Source organism: Pristis pectinata, chromosome 18, assembly GCF_009764475.1.
Source record: "Pristis pectinata isolate sPriPec2 chromosome 18, sPriPec2.1.pri, whole genome shotgun sequence".
Lineage (NCBI taxonomy): Eukaryota > Metazoa > Chordata > Chondrichthyes > Rhinopristiformes > Pristidae > Pristis > Pristis pectinata.
This window is the reverse complement of record NC_067422.1, coordinates 4,891,799-4,906,909: the sequence shown is the minus strand read 5'-3', so window position 1 is coordinate 4,906,909 and position 15,111 is coordinate 4,891,799. Positions and strand designations below refer to the sequence as shown.

At 41.4% G+C, this 15,111-nt stretch overlaps 1 protein-coding gene across 2 annotated transcripts in view; it reads right to left on the bottom strand.

Annotated features, from left to right (window-relative positions):
• LOC127579947 (voltage-dependent calcium channel gamma-5 subunit) overlaps positions 1–13,557 on the bottom strand; it is a 31,530-nt gene extending 17,973 nt beyond the window's left edge. For both annotated transcript variants that reach the window (XM_052033022.1, XM_052033023.1), the window contains exon 1: positions 13,297–13,557. The gene's annotated coding sequence lies outside the window, so the exon portion shown is untranslated. The remainder of the gene's footprint in view (positions 1–13,296) is intronic.
• Between the last annotated feature and the right edge of the window lie 1,554 nt (positions 13,558–15,111).

Below are 15,111 nucleotides of genomic sequence, written 5' to 3'. Positions count from 1 at the left end.
CCATTCCATAGCGTGCTCCTTAGTCCAGTCTCACCCCCGTCCTAGACATGCAAGAGGTAGAAAAAGCTCTATAGCAACTGAAAAACGACGAGACATCTGAAGCAGGCACTGAAGTTTCAAAACATGATTGGACAAAATACTCCCATGGAGAGAGGAGAGCAACCAGGACAGGTTTCTTATCACACAAATGCATCAAAAGTCACTCATGTCCCTTATGTGCATTACAACAGCTAATTTCAGAGCAGGTCTGATAAAGACGAGGAGACAGTTAAGATTCATGGAGAGTCAGAGAATCATTCAGCAGGGAAACAGGCCCTTCGGCCCATTGAGTCTGTGCTGACCATCAGCCCCACCCACTTACACTAATCCTACCCCAACCGGTCTTCATTTCTTACCCCCCCCCCCCATTTCCCATCAAATGCCCCTCATCCACACTGTGGGGGTGGGGCGGGGTAGACAATCTACAGTGGCCAATTAACCCACTGACCCGCGTGCCATTGGGAGAGACTCGTATAACGTGGACGTGGGCTGTTTTCCCCCACCATGTCCACACTGACCAGTGGGCACCCGCCCAGACTGGTCCCACCTCCCAGCACTTGGTCCATAGCCTCCCACCCCCGGGCCATTCAAGTGCTCGTCCAGTCAGTGACTCTGCCTCCACCACCTTCCTCGGCAGTGGGTTCCGGGTACTCACCGCTCTCTCTTTGGGTGAGAACGGATCCCCTTGAAACCTCTTCACCGTTCCCTCCCTCTTCCTCAACCTCTGTCCTCCGGTTTTATATACCTCTGATGTGGGGGAAAGTTTCCTGCAGTCCACCCTATCCATACCCCTCATCATTTTATACACTTCATCATGCCTCAACCTCGATCACTCCAGGGAGTGCCCTGGTACAGGGAGTACACTGGCGCCCCACAAGGCTGCGTCCTCAGCACTCTACTCCCTATACACTCCTGACTGTGTGGCCAGACTCTGCACTAACTCTATCGGACACCAGTCTCCCCTCCATGGACTCTGTCTTTACCTCTCACTGCCTTGGCAAAGCAGCCAGCATAATCAAAGACCCCACCCATTCTCTCTTCTCTCCTCTTGCATCGGGTAGAAGATACAGGAGCCTGAGGGCATGTACCACCAGACTTAAGGACAGCTTCTACCCCATTGTGATAAGACTATTGAACAGTTCCCTCATACAATGAGATGGACTCTGACCTCACGATCTACCTCGTTGTGACCTTGCACCTTATTGCACTGCACTTCCTCTGTAGCTTCTTGACATCATTTAACAAATGTCACAGGGGATAAAAGCAAGTGGTCTAAGTACCCTGAAAAGAGAACCCTACCCCTACTGGAAGTGTGACGATTCAATTTATTTGGTTTTTCCCATTGTCCACACGTAAAAGCTTTCCTTTCTCTTCTCCCAATATCTCCGCTGTAACAGAAACCTCTAAATAAATTTTTTTTAAAAATTATTATAGTGCTAATTTCTCTGTAAGAGGTAGAAGGTAGTAAATTGAAGCAAGCTAATAATGACATTTCTAGGTTCCTGTGATGCTTTGGAAACACAAGAGACTGCAGATGCTGGAATCTGGAGCAACATACAATCTGCTGGAGGAACTCAGCAAGTGGAGGGAACCTGATGTAGGGCTTCAACCCAAAATGTCTTTTAGGGAGGAAGTCTACTACTAGTCCTGATGTAGTGTCTCAATCTGAAATGTCAACAATTTCTTTCCCCCCACAGATGCTGCTCAACCCACTGAGTTCCTCCAGAAAAATTGTTTGTTGCCTGTGAAGCTTTAGTAGGTACATGCAGTCATTGGGACTTACTAAGCTATTCAGCCTGTCTTGAATTAGCCTGGGACAGTCAGGCCACTACACATTACTTCAGTGGCTCCGTGACTGATTGCTATTGAATTATTTCTGCAGAAAATTAGGTTACTACATTTGTGTGTGTGTGTGTGTGTGTGTGTGTGTGTGTGTGTGTGTGTGTGTGTGTGTGTGTGTGTGTGTGTGTGTGTGTGTCTGTCTGTCTGTCTGTGTGTCTGCGTCTGTGTCTGTCTGCCTATGAATGGATTTGCCATTTACTCCAGGTTGTACGCAGGACTGGCAAAACCAGTATTTAATGCCCACTCCTGATCGTCTTTGAACTGGATGGCTTCCTAGGCCATTGTAAGAGGGCGCCCAAGAGTCTGTGACATTGCTGTGGGTCTGGAGCCCACATTTAAATGAAGCCAGGTAAAGGTAGTAGGCTGGAGACACAAGGGACTGCAGATGCTGGAATCTGGAGCAAAAAGCAATCTGCTGGAGGAACTCAGTGGGTCAAGCAGCATCTGTGGGGGAAAAGAAATTGTTGACGTTTCAGATTGAGACACTGCACCAGGACTAGTAGTAGACTTCCTTGCTAAAAGATGTTGGTGAAGTTTCACAGTTAGCATTATTGATTCTTGCTTTTTACTTTGGATTTATTTAATTAGCTAAGTTAAATGGCCCTGCTGCTAGAAGTGGATCAAGGAATCATAGAAATTTATGGCACGGCACCCTTTTGGCTTAACAATCCATGTCATCAAACAAAAAGTGGATTTTAGGTTAATCCCAATTCCCAGCTCTTGGTCTGTTTTGCTGCAAGCTGTGTTCACCCAGGAACTTGTTGAATATGTTAAGGGTTTCTGCTTCCAGGGAGTGAGTTCCAGATCCTCATCTCTTGTTGAATGAAATATTTTCTTCCACAACTCCTCTCTAACCCATCTATCATTCAACATAAATGTTTTCTAGTTACTTATCTCTCTGCCTAGGAACTAGGTCCTTTCAGTTTATCCTGTCTCAGCTTCTCATAACTTTACACAGCTCAATAAAATCTCCCCTCAGTCCCTTAGTGTTCCAACGAATATGTAGGAGCATGTCTCCAGATCATTAGCCTAGGCTTCTTGATTACTAGCCTAAGATTTTTGTATCAGTCTACATTTGAGTGTGTTTGCACAGAATATGTATGTGTGTGTGTGTGTGTTTGTGTGTGTGTGTGTGTGTGTGTGTGTGTGTGTGTGTGTGTGTGTGTGTGTGAGAGAGAGAGAGAGAGAGAGAGAGAGAGAGAGTACACATGAGGGAGTGTACATGCATGCAACGTACATTCAAGTGAGTACGTGCAGAGTGGGACCAACATCCTTGCTGGGAGGTTTGCTAGTGTTGTAAGGGGAGGTTTAAACTGAGTTAGCAGGGAAAGGGGGCTCAAGATAGTTGTCCAGGTGGAAAGGCACAAGCACCTAGAGGGGAAATAGTTAGTAAGTCCAGTAAGCAGAATAAGCAACTAAAGGAACATCAAGGAAATTCAAAGCTAAACTGCATCTATTTTAATGCAAGGTGTATCACCAGTAAAATAGGTGAACTCAAAGCTTTAATTAACACGATCTACAGTATTGTTGCCATTACTGAGACAAGGTTGAAGGTCTGGCAATTTAATATCACAGGAAAATGAATTTTCAGGCGAGACAGAGTGGGGAGTAAAAGGGAGGAGGTTATCAAAGATTGCATTACTTCAGTACTGAGGGAGGATATTCCAGAAGGTATAGAAGCAAAAATCTATTCCAGAAGACATGAGAAACAAAAAGGGTGTGATCATTTTGCTGGGGGTGTTTTACAGATCCAACAGTCAACAGGAACAGATATGTAGGCAACTATCAGAGAGATGCAATAAAAATAGGGTTATCGAACTGGCAGATTTCAATTTTCTAAATATTAACTGGGATTGCCGTAGTGTTAAAGGCTCAGAGGGGACAGAAGTTTTGAGGTGTGTCCAGGAGAGCTTTTTGACACAATATGTAGACAGACCAACAAGGAAAGGAATGTTACTGGACCTTATCTTGGAGAATGTAGCTGGTCAAGTGGAAGGAGTGTCAGTGGAGGAACATTTTGGAGACAGTGACCATAACTCCATATATTTTAAAGTGGTTATGGAAAAGAATAGGGATGGGCCAGTAATAAAGCTCTTAAACTCGAGTAAGGATAACTTCATTAACATAAGAATGCACAGTGGGAAGAATTCAAAGGAGGAATGGCAAGAGTTCAAGGCCAACATATTCCCATAAGGGTAAAAGTCAGGGATAACAAGTAGAGGGAACCCTGGATATCAAAGGATATTGAGGGTTGGATAAGGAGAAAAAAATGGAAGCATATGACTGGTATGGGGAACTAATGATGGGGAAGGCATATCGAGAGTATAGAGTGTAGGGAGGTGCTTGAAAAGGAAATTAGGAAGGCAAAGAGGAGTCATGAGAAATTACTAGCAAACAGTTAAATCCAAAGCCATTCTATATTATTATATTAAGGGGAAAAAGTAGGGCAATATTAAGGGGAAAAATGGCAGATGGAGTTTAAACCAGACAAATGTAAGGTGACGTACTTTGGGACCACTAATGAGGCTAGGACATACACGCTGAATGGTAGGGTCTTAGTGATTATTGAGGAACAGAGGGACCTCAGAGTACAAGTACATAGATCCTTGAACACAGATAAGCAACGAGGTTAGGAAGGCATATGTGATGCTGGCCTTCATTGGTTGGGATATTGAGTACAGAAGTAGAGATGTTATGCTCCAACTATATAAAACCTTGGTCAGACCTCAGCTGGAGTACTGCATGCAGTTCTGGTCACCAAGGTATAGGATGGATGTAATTGCGCTGGACAGGGTGCAGAGGAGATTCACCATGATGTTGCCTGAGATGAGGCAGTTCAGTTATGAGGAGAGAATGGAGAAGCTGGGTCTGTTCTCCCTGGAGCAGAGGAAGTTAGAAGGGACCATGACTGAGGTGTATAAAATTATGAGGTGTATAGATAGGGTAGACTGCAGAAAACTTTTCCTTATATCAAGGGTAGATAAAACTAGAGGACATAAGTTTATGGTAAGGAGAAAGAGATTCAGAAGGGATATGAAGGGGACCTATATCACCCAAGAGAGTGGGGAGTACCAGGAATGCAAGGCTTGAGAGAGTGGTTGAAGCTAGGTCGCTGACAGCATTTAAGTGTCTAGATAAGCACTTGAAATCACTTAGGCAGAGGGCTATGGACCAAGTGATGGGCGATGGGGTTAATACAGAAGGGTTCCCAATGGTCAGTGTGGAGGAGTTGGGCTGAATGGCCTGTTTCCATGCTGTATGATTCTGTGATTTTATGAACATGTGTGTGAGTGTACTTGCATGTAGCACGCCTGTGCGCACATATACTTGCATAGAGTGTGTGATTGTATTTGCTTAGAATATATGTGTGTGTGTGCACACACGAGTGTATGTGTGTGTGTGTACTTGCATAGAACGTGTGTGCATGTAGAATCCACCAGACTTTGTTTCTCCTGCCAGGGTGTATTTCTCATCGCCCCCTAATGCTCTGTTTTATACATGGAAAATAATCAATTTGCTGCAAGTATAAGGGCAGTGTTAGCTGCAATGGAACTGAATGTTGGCAGGTGGTAATTTGGGTACTGCTCAGATTGTATTACTGCCTTTGACAAATTTCTTTCTCTTTGAGAGAAGAGAGGACATAACTGGGATATTTCTTGAAGTGAGTAGTTGAGTTCAGTAAGATAAATCATTTCCTCTCACACTAGGGCTGGTTAAGTACCACATCAGGAAGTTTGTAAGCTGCACTGCTGCTGGTGATAAGTGATGAGAAAGGAGAGAATTATCCGGAGGAATTCAGAGGGACTTGACACTGTCCTACATTAGAACAGTTCAAAAAACTTTTTAAATTGTGGAATCAAACTGTGAACAAAGAAGTAGGTTTTAAGGAAAGTTTTAAAAGAAGAGAAAGGTAAAGTGGTTTAGGGAGGGAATCCCAGAGCTGACAGCCATAGCACTTGAAAGAACCGACATCGATGGTGGAGTGAGTAAACTGGGGAATGAACAAAAGACTGCATTTGGAGGAGCGTGAGGCAATGGAAGAAATTGAAAACAAGGATGAGAGTTTAAGGGCAAGCCAACATAGGTCCCTAAGCAAAGAGTTGATGGGTTAATGGAACTTGGTGTCTAGATTGCAGAGTTTTGTATGACCTCTTTCCAACGATGTTGATGGGGACAGCATATAGTTGAGAAATGAGGGTGGGCCATGGATAGATCATTAGGGGACAATGGGAGTAACATTGAGGCACAGGAAAAAAACTCATTGCAGTGATCCTCTGGCTATGACTGGATGGTTTAGAATAGAACCAGGCAAATGTTGGCTCACCCAATTGAATGATGGTGAAACGGCATTGAAGGAGATGGTGTGGTATACCACGTTAAAGCTGTGGATAAGTTGAGAAAGCACAGAGGTGAGAAATTACAAAGGGCATCATCAGTGACTTTAATAAGAGCTGTTTCATTACAGCACCAAGGTAGAAACCTTATTAAAGCAATTAAAATAAAAAAATAAACATTAGTATAAATATGTTGGGATGTGTAATCAAAGAGACATAATTCATACTTTTGATCTTAAAAGAAAAGGTTACTTGCTGTCAGTGACCTAACCTTCATGCAAGGGCAGTACTGGGCAGATTAGTCTGCACTGGACCTTATATGAACGAGATGCATCAGGCAGTTCGGATGATGGGTCTTCAAGTGAAATGCTAACTCTGTTTCTCTTTCCACATATGCTTCCTGACCCGTTGAGTACTTCTAGCAATTTTTCTTTTAATAGAGCAGACAAGTTGTACGGATACAGTATAACAAGATCTGATTTCCATACATCCACTCATCAACATCAAAACTAAATATTTACTTCTCTGCTTTAAGTATTGAATGGAACTAACTCTTTGTTGAAAAGCCCTGTGAATTATCACTCCATTGTGAAAAGGAAAAAGTTGGAAAAAAGCGGCTTTCCACTTTAACTGTCTGAAACACTAGTGAGATCAGGCCTAAAGTAATGCATCCAGTTCTGACCCCTATGCATTCAAAAAGGTCACAAATGCATTTAAAAAAAGAGTGCAGAGAGGAACAAAAAGATAATTGATTTTGACATGTGGCTTCTGGCTGCTTGGAGCATTGAACTTTTAGAAAAATTATTAAGATACAATAATTTATTTGGAGGAATCATTATTCAATCTCTGAAGGTCATGTTTAATTGCACAGCATTGGGGCTGGAATAGTCCTTGCAATGAATCAGAGAACTTGAATAAAGAAAGCACCTGGCAAATCGAAAAGCAAGAAATTATCTCCTCTGCATCTTTATAACACCTCCACAAACCGACATATGGACACAACTCCCGCAAAGGCTATGAACAGATCAATTGGGACACATAATAACCCAGCAGATACAAGGCAGAGGTTGTCATACATTCAGTAATGTTAATTTGTAGCTGAATGGGTAATGAACAGAAAATCCCCCTGGAAAATAGGTCAAAGGAAATGAGCTGATTCCATTGAAAGCTGAGATAGCATGCATTCAATTAACTGACCCCTGGAATAGCATCAAGCAATGCCTTAATGTATTGGTCAACTGAACCAAAAATTGGAAGGATGGAGATTTGTGAAATTCTGATCTTGAACACTGCCATATGAATGGATATGAAGAGTAAATTTGGAGACTGAATCATCTAAATCTGTTCTAATGTGCTGTCCGGGACTGTTAGATGTTAATTTACAGGAATTCAACTCAGGACCTAAAGAAAAGCGTTTCCAGACAGCATGAAGGTAAATTGTGCCTAACTAATTTGATGCAGTTTTTTAATGATGTAAAACAGAGAGTTGACAAGGGAATTGTAGTTGATATGGTGTAAATGGACTTCCAATAGGAAATGATACAGTGCCACATAATAGGCTTGTCAGCGAGATTGAAGGTCATGGAATAAAAGAGACCATAGTAGCAAAGATAGAAAATTGGCTAAGTAACAGGGAACAATGAGTAGTAGTGAATGTTTTTTTTCTGGATTGATTGAAAAATTCTGCTAACTGCTGCCCACGAACAGGTTTCTACTCATTCAGAGGCACGTTCTGTAGTGGATGGAGAATAGAGAAGGGCAAAATAATGGAGAGAATAAAACAGTGGGACACCAATTATTTTACCCACTAACTGTGGAACGAAAGTGCTTCAGGAATCCACTAACAAGAGAAGAAAATTGTCAAAAGGAACATTTCTTTTCAGCCATTATTAGATTCTAGACAACTTGGATGAGTGATCAAATGTCATATATCTATGTTTGCTGATGTTACAAAACTGCTAGGATTGTATGTAGGGAGGAGGATGTAAAGAGACTTCAATGGGATATAGACAAGTTGAATGGGTGGGCAAGAGCACGACAGATCCAATATGTTGAAATGTTAAGTTATTCAATTTGGTGCACAAACCAGAAAAACGGATTATTTTTCAAATGGTGAGAGATTGGGTAATGTTGATGTTCGAAGGGACCTAGGTGTCTTTGTGTCCAAGTCACCAAAAACCAACATGTAGGTGCAGCAAATGATTAGGAAGGCAAATCGTATGTTGGACATTATCATGAGTGTCTTACTGCAATTATATAGGGCCACACTTAGTGTACAGATTGTCTTTTTACCCAAAAAATGGACTTGAATAAAGGGGGGCTGTTTAGAACCGAGATGAGGAGGGATTTCTTCATGCAGAGTGTGATGAACATTTTGGAATTGTTTACACTCGAGGACTCAATTAATGTGTTGAAAGTTGAGATCAATAAATTTCTAAATTAAGGGAATGTAGGAAAATGTGTGGAGGTAGAAGATCAGCCAGTATTTTGATGAAGCAAGCTCAAATAGTCAAATGCCCCACACTTGCTCCTATTTCTTCTGGTCTAGTGGAACAAATACACTCCTGTAGCAGAAAGACACTATAAAATGGGTTCAAGATGAAGGAGGAAATTAAAGTCAATGAATTTGGATCTGGGTCAAGGTTATGATGGCTAGCTGGCTTAAGGCTTTCATTGAAATGCTACATTTCTGTTTCTGATGCTTTCTGTACATGAGATGACATTTGTCACTTATGGCAAAGTGAGACATTGTTTCACTTTTGTCATCCACTGTCAGCATCACACACTCTCAAGGTGGATGCGACAAAAATTAAATTCTCTCTCCTTCCCCACAAAGTTCAATCACAAAAAGCAGCTTCTATTGTATTTGTATTTCCCACATAAATCACCCTGTGATCATTCTGATAGATTAGTTATTACACTGTATGTTGTGCCATAGAACTATAAAGTTCAAAATGGTCTGGTATTCAAACTGTGCTTTAAATTGAATTAGTTAGCTGGATCTTTGCACAAATTTTGAGAGTGAATGAATAGTTTTATTTATAAGGGAAGCTGGAAGATGCCAATGCGATGGAGATAATTTTGTCTGATGCACAACAGTTCTAGTAACCAGTTTTCATGTAACAATGATAATTAAAAAAGGATAATGTTTTAAAATGAGATATTGATCCACAAACTATTGGAGGTGCTTGAATTTTTAGATTTATTATAACACCAATATTGCAAAAAATCTATTCAAGAATTAACACTTAAAAAAAACCCTCCCTGTGGACCTGTATTAACTTCTTAAATAATTCTGTGAATACCAATATTATATGAAAGTTAAACATGCAAACAGGTCATTCATTCCCAACCACTTTGTCCTCTACATGATCTATAGTTCCGTTTCAATGTGATCTATTTCTAAATCTCCTTATCCTTCAATAGCCTTTCTAACCACTATTCTTGCGGTTTGGTCTCTGGTTGAATCATTAAATTAGGTGGTACATTCCAGTGTCATAGCTGGCTGCAAAAATGATTTTAAATATCAAATAACTCCACAGTTACAAACACAATTTCTGATGTTTAAATCATTTTAAAATTAATATTTACTCAAATCAGACAGCATCATAGTGAATTTGCTGTTCTTTTGATCTTACTTACAGTTGTACACCATTATACTTCACGTTTTATATTCAATATACCACCATAAAATGGTATTCCATTAAATATTCATATAGTTCTGTTGACTTAAATTGGTGTTTTTAAAGCCTTATAAACACCACTCCTCCATTCCCACAGCTCTGCTACATCACCTAACTTTCTCCCATTCATACTAAATTATTACTTTTTAAAATAGAATGTGACACGACATGGTCAGTAACACCAAAATTATTTTATCTCTTTTTTTGCTCACTGCAGTATCTTATCACTAGGTGTTACTTGGCACGCCTGCAAATCTGGATGTCTTTTCCATTGATCCCAAGCACTAACAGATTTGGAGGAACTATTGGTCCTGACACTGAGAAAGCAGAATTAGTATATACATCATTACTGAATTACTCTAAGTCACAGTATGTTCAAGGCTAAGATAATACAACACAAATATTACTACTTGCACGTTGCATGTTTAAGGCAATGTTACAGTAACAATGTAGATCATCTTATAAGTATAAAATAGAACAGTACGGAACAGGAACAGATCCTTCAGCCCAATGGTGTCTGTGCTGACCACAATGCCAATCTAAATTAATTCCATCTGCCTGCACAATGCTTTTTAAACAGTGCCATTGTATCTGCTTTTACCACTTCCTCTGGCAGCATGTTCCAGGCACCTACCACTCTCTCTGTAAAAAAAAACTTGCCTCACAAATCTCCCCCTTCACTTTAAAGCTATGCTCTCTTGTATATGACATTTCCATCCTGGCCATCTACCCTATCCGTGCCTCTCATTGTTATATACTTCTATTTGGTCACCCTTCAGCCTCCTACACTCAAGCAAAAACAGTCCAAGTTTATCCAACCTCTCCTTATAGCTATTAATACTCTTCATTCTAGACAATTCCCGCCGCTGTCTGTAAGGAGTTTGTATGTTCTCCCCGTGTGTCTGCGTGGGTTTCCTCCAGGTGCTTCGGTTTCCTCCCACATTCCAAAGATGTACAGGTTGGGAGCTGTGGGCATGCTATGTTGGCGCCGGAAGAGCGGCAACACTTGCGGGCTGCACCCAGCACATTCCCAGTAATGCAAAAAGACGCATTTCACTTGTGTTTCGATGTACATGTGACTAATAACTAAATATCTTATATCTTATCTTATAAACATCCTGGTGAACCTCTTCTGCACCCTCTCTAAATCCTCCACATCCTTCCGTAATGCAGTGATCAGAACTGCACACAATACTCCCGATGTGGCCTAACTAAAGTTTTATACAACTGCAACATGACTTGCCAACTTTTATACTCAGTGCCACAACCAATGAAAGCAGGCATTCTGTATGTCTCTTTTACCACCCTATCCACTGGTGTTGCCACTTTCAGGGAATTGTGGACTTAAACCCTAAGATCCCTCTGTACATCAATGTTCCTAAACGTGCTGCCATTTACTGTCAATTTAAAAGGCTTTAAAAAGTATCCAAACTAATATAAAAGTGATATTTTTTTATATTTCTTAAATGCATCACTATCTGCAAATCTGCTCATACATGGCTTGATATAATGTTGATGGTGTAATGAAAGAAATTGATATAATGCAATCGAGAGTGTTTTAACTTTGTGGGATTTTTTGTGTAATTACAGCCGTCACACTACACAGAAATTACCTGGGTTTGGATTGAAACGCAATGAACCCTCTGGGAGGACGTCGCAATGAATAATCTATGAACACTGAGTGGGGGCCCTTGGCAGAAGACTGCCCTTCATACCAGAGAGACTCCACGTCAAACAGGAGGGCTGCACTCATTCTCAGCAGCTGGGTCTCAGCCTTCAGACCACAGCTAATAAAGGGAGAGTTTGTAGCATATGGCAAACCTCGCTTTAAAAAAAACACAAGTATTTATACCCGCAAACAATTCACAAATGGCAGCAACATCTTGCCTTCTATCTCAGGCAATGTGTTTTGTTCTAAAGTGAGAAAATGAAAATGTGAGAAATCCTGTATGGCAGACAAGTCCCATACAGATTTAACCCTTCCTTTCCTTTTCTAGCTTTGTTTTGTGGGAACTATGGAAAGTTACAGCGGCACAGAAACCTTCGTTTCGGCCCGTTGTTCTCGTGCTAGCTCTTTGAGCGAATTGATCGTGTAATCGCATCTCTGCTCCTTGCACTGCCCTGGAAACCGGTACTTTTCAAGAATGTATCCAATTTTCTCTTGAATTGTACCAATCTGCCTTCACCCTCCCGGGGGGTGATTACAGATTAGTAACAACTCAAAGGATAGAAATAAATCTCATTTTCTTCCTGGTCGTTTTAATGTTTTACACGCCTTCTTTCATTTCTTAGTAACGATTTATTTGATGTATTCCAGACCGATAACAGATGTCGGCGACAATTCGTCCCAGAAATGCTGTTTCTTGATATCTCAGTAATCCAATTCGGACTGTGTAATGCCGGCAGTCGGGTTGGGATTGCAGGTCAATTGGCTGGGCGCTGCTAGCGGTTCATTGGGAGGATGAATGTGGGACTGGGATCTGATTAGCAGCACGGCGGTTAGTTACTCGGGATATCGATCGATAATTCAGTCACGTTTCAGTGGGTTTGGAAAAGTAAAGCGAGGGAGGGTTGGGGATGGGGGGAGTTAAGTGTTGATTTATCGAGGCTTTGAAGCAGTAGTCGGTGCAATCTCTGCATTGCAACGAATACAAATCCAACAAAAAGGCAAGCAAACACAAATACACAGTGTTGAACAATCAGAACGTTGCCTCCTTTGCCCTGTGGTTCCATTAGAAACATGAGAATAGTTAAATGGGTCGCTCGAAATCTCTCCAAAGAACTACACATGTGGCTAATCCCAGAGCACCACAGTATCATCAATCGTCTCTCCGATCTGTCAGTGATCCCAATAACCTAAATATTCGCCAATCATTTAAACATCTTCGCACATGGTTGGTAATATACGCTAAATAAAAGTTTTTTTTGTAAATTAAAGCATATTTTAATTGATTGTGGACAATGCTCATTTCAGACAATGAATCTGCAGATTTTTGCTTTATCAATTAAAAGATGTAATTGATTATATCGCAGTTGTCCTACGCAGGAAATCCGCATTGTACAGATCTTTTTAATTCAATTTATGCAAGATGTAATGTAAAACATCTGCCAGATATCCCATGAAATACTGTCTGATTGGGCACACGGGCGGTGCTCTCCGCAGAATTTCCAGACCTTCCCAGGATACCGCCCGATATTGGACGAATGTCGGGTCAGTGCGAGCCGCTGGGAGTGTACTGGAGAGTCATGGTGAAGGTCTCTATTAACAACAGTTCATTAATCGCTCACATAGCAGTCTATTGAAATGTATAAGGGGCCCCGTTATGCTGACGGCGGAAACTCATGTGTGAAAACACACAGAAGCAGTACAGAGAACGCATATGGAGTTCAGTTCTTACCTTGTTTCAAGATTATATAACGACTTCGCGGGTGAAGTTTACCGGACGATGTGGTTTGCCCTCTGAAGCGGCAAATGGGTGTGGGTCAGCGTTCAGGAACTGTCGCACGCAGCCAATGCGCAGTGGAGAGAAGCCGAGGGTGGGGTTGGGGAGGAATAAAACAATTTGCATCAAACAAGAGCCTGCGCTCGGGCTTGGTGGCTTCTCCGAACGCGTGGCAGCAGATCACCGAGGAGTTTGTCTGCTCGAAGCAAAGTGGATGGGAACAAAGTGGTGCTGTCGAGTGAGATGATGAGAAGGAGAAGTGGGTTGGAGGAGGAGGAGGAGGAGGAGGAGGGATCACACCATCACCGCACACGTGCTTTGCGATCTGACAGTTCCGACACCAGAGCAGACAGATGGAGGAGACAGTGGGACAATTTCACACAACTGGGCTCTTGTCAGGAAGAGACCAGAACATAGAACCGGATGGGAGTCCCGAGTGAACACAGTGGAAATTGGGGTTCTGAATACGGATTATGTGGGAGTTTGGATAGACGGGAATGTGGATAAATACTGTAGATAAGTGTTAATGAAGACTGAACGCACGAGGATCGCGGGATCTATTTTTAAGGAATGAAATAACATATTTCAAACTAAACCATAAATGTCCACGATGACGTGAAAGGTCGCCGGCATCACTGGCTGGGAAACCCGGACTCCGGTACTAACGCCAAACTTCACTTTCTCCAGCTAATATGCTAGAAGATGCGAACAACAAGGAATCCCCAAATTGTGGGATTCGTACTTTAAATAAGTGGAATTTTTCAATTCTTTTCCATATATAATTTTCAACACGCATTTCTTTACCCTAAAATGCTGATAATTAAATGTGATTGATAATTTGCCGAGAGCTCTGCTTTTCTGTCACATTTCTCATTCATTTTCATGCCAATTATAGTTGAAGGATCTATAGTTGAAGTACAGTTGAAGGCTCAGGATGAACGCCGGAATCTCCAACTCGGTTGTATCTGGCAGATAAAAAATATTTTTCAATTCACTGTGGGAAATGTATTATTACCATAACCTGCAGAATAATTTGCTTATCTGATTAAACATCAACCATAAAAACGGGTGCTATATTAATAGCAACCATCTGGACCATAGTCATCCCCATAAATTAGTTGGGGAAAAGCTTCAAAGCAGGTACATTTATGATTGAAATCCTGACAACGGCATTCATTTGTGGCTTCTTCTGTGGAAGCATCTGCAATTGAAGCCCCCATGGGAAGTCATTTCAGAACAAGTTTAAATTGTTGGGTGTGAAAGATTGTTAGTAGAAACTGAAGAGATGAATCAGTAAGGTCTGGTAACGAATAAAAGCAAAATACCTTTAACACAGGCATCTTGCCTTCAATTATTAATTACCCGAACGTTAGAACTCCCTCCCTAAACCCTTTCTTCTTCCTTTATTCTTCCAGCATCTGCAAAATTTGTTGTGTCTTCTTCCTTTAAATCACCCGTTAAAACCTAACCCTGACAAAGCTTTAACTCATTTGATTTAATATCAGCTTGCAAGAACAACAAACAAAACAACTGCAGATGCTGGAAAATGGGAATGAAAACCACAAAATAAAGGGCTGGTTATTTAAAAATGGGGTGTGTAGAAATTTCTTCCATCAGAGGATGGTGAATCTCTGGAAGTCTCTGCCCCCGAGGTTGGTAGAAGCCAGATCGTTGGATATATGTAAGGTGGAGATAGATATACATTGGAAAGATCGAGGAATAGAGGGGAATGGAGAAATAGCACAGAAGAGGATTTGAGGCCAGTATAGA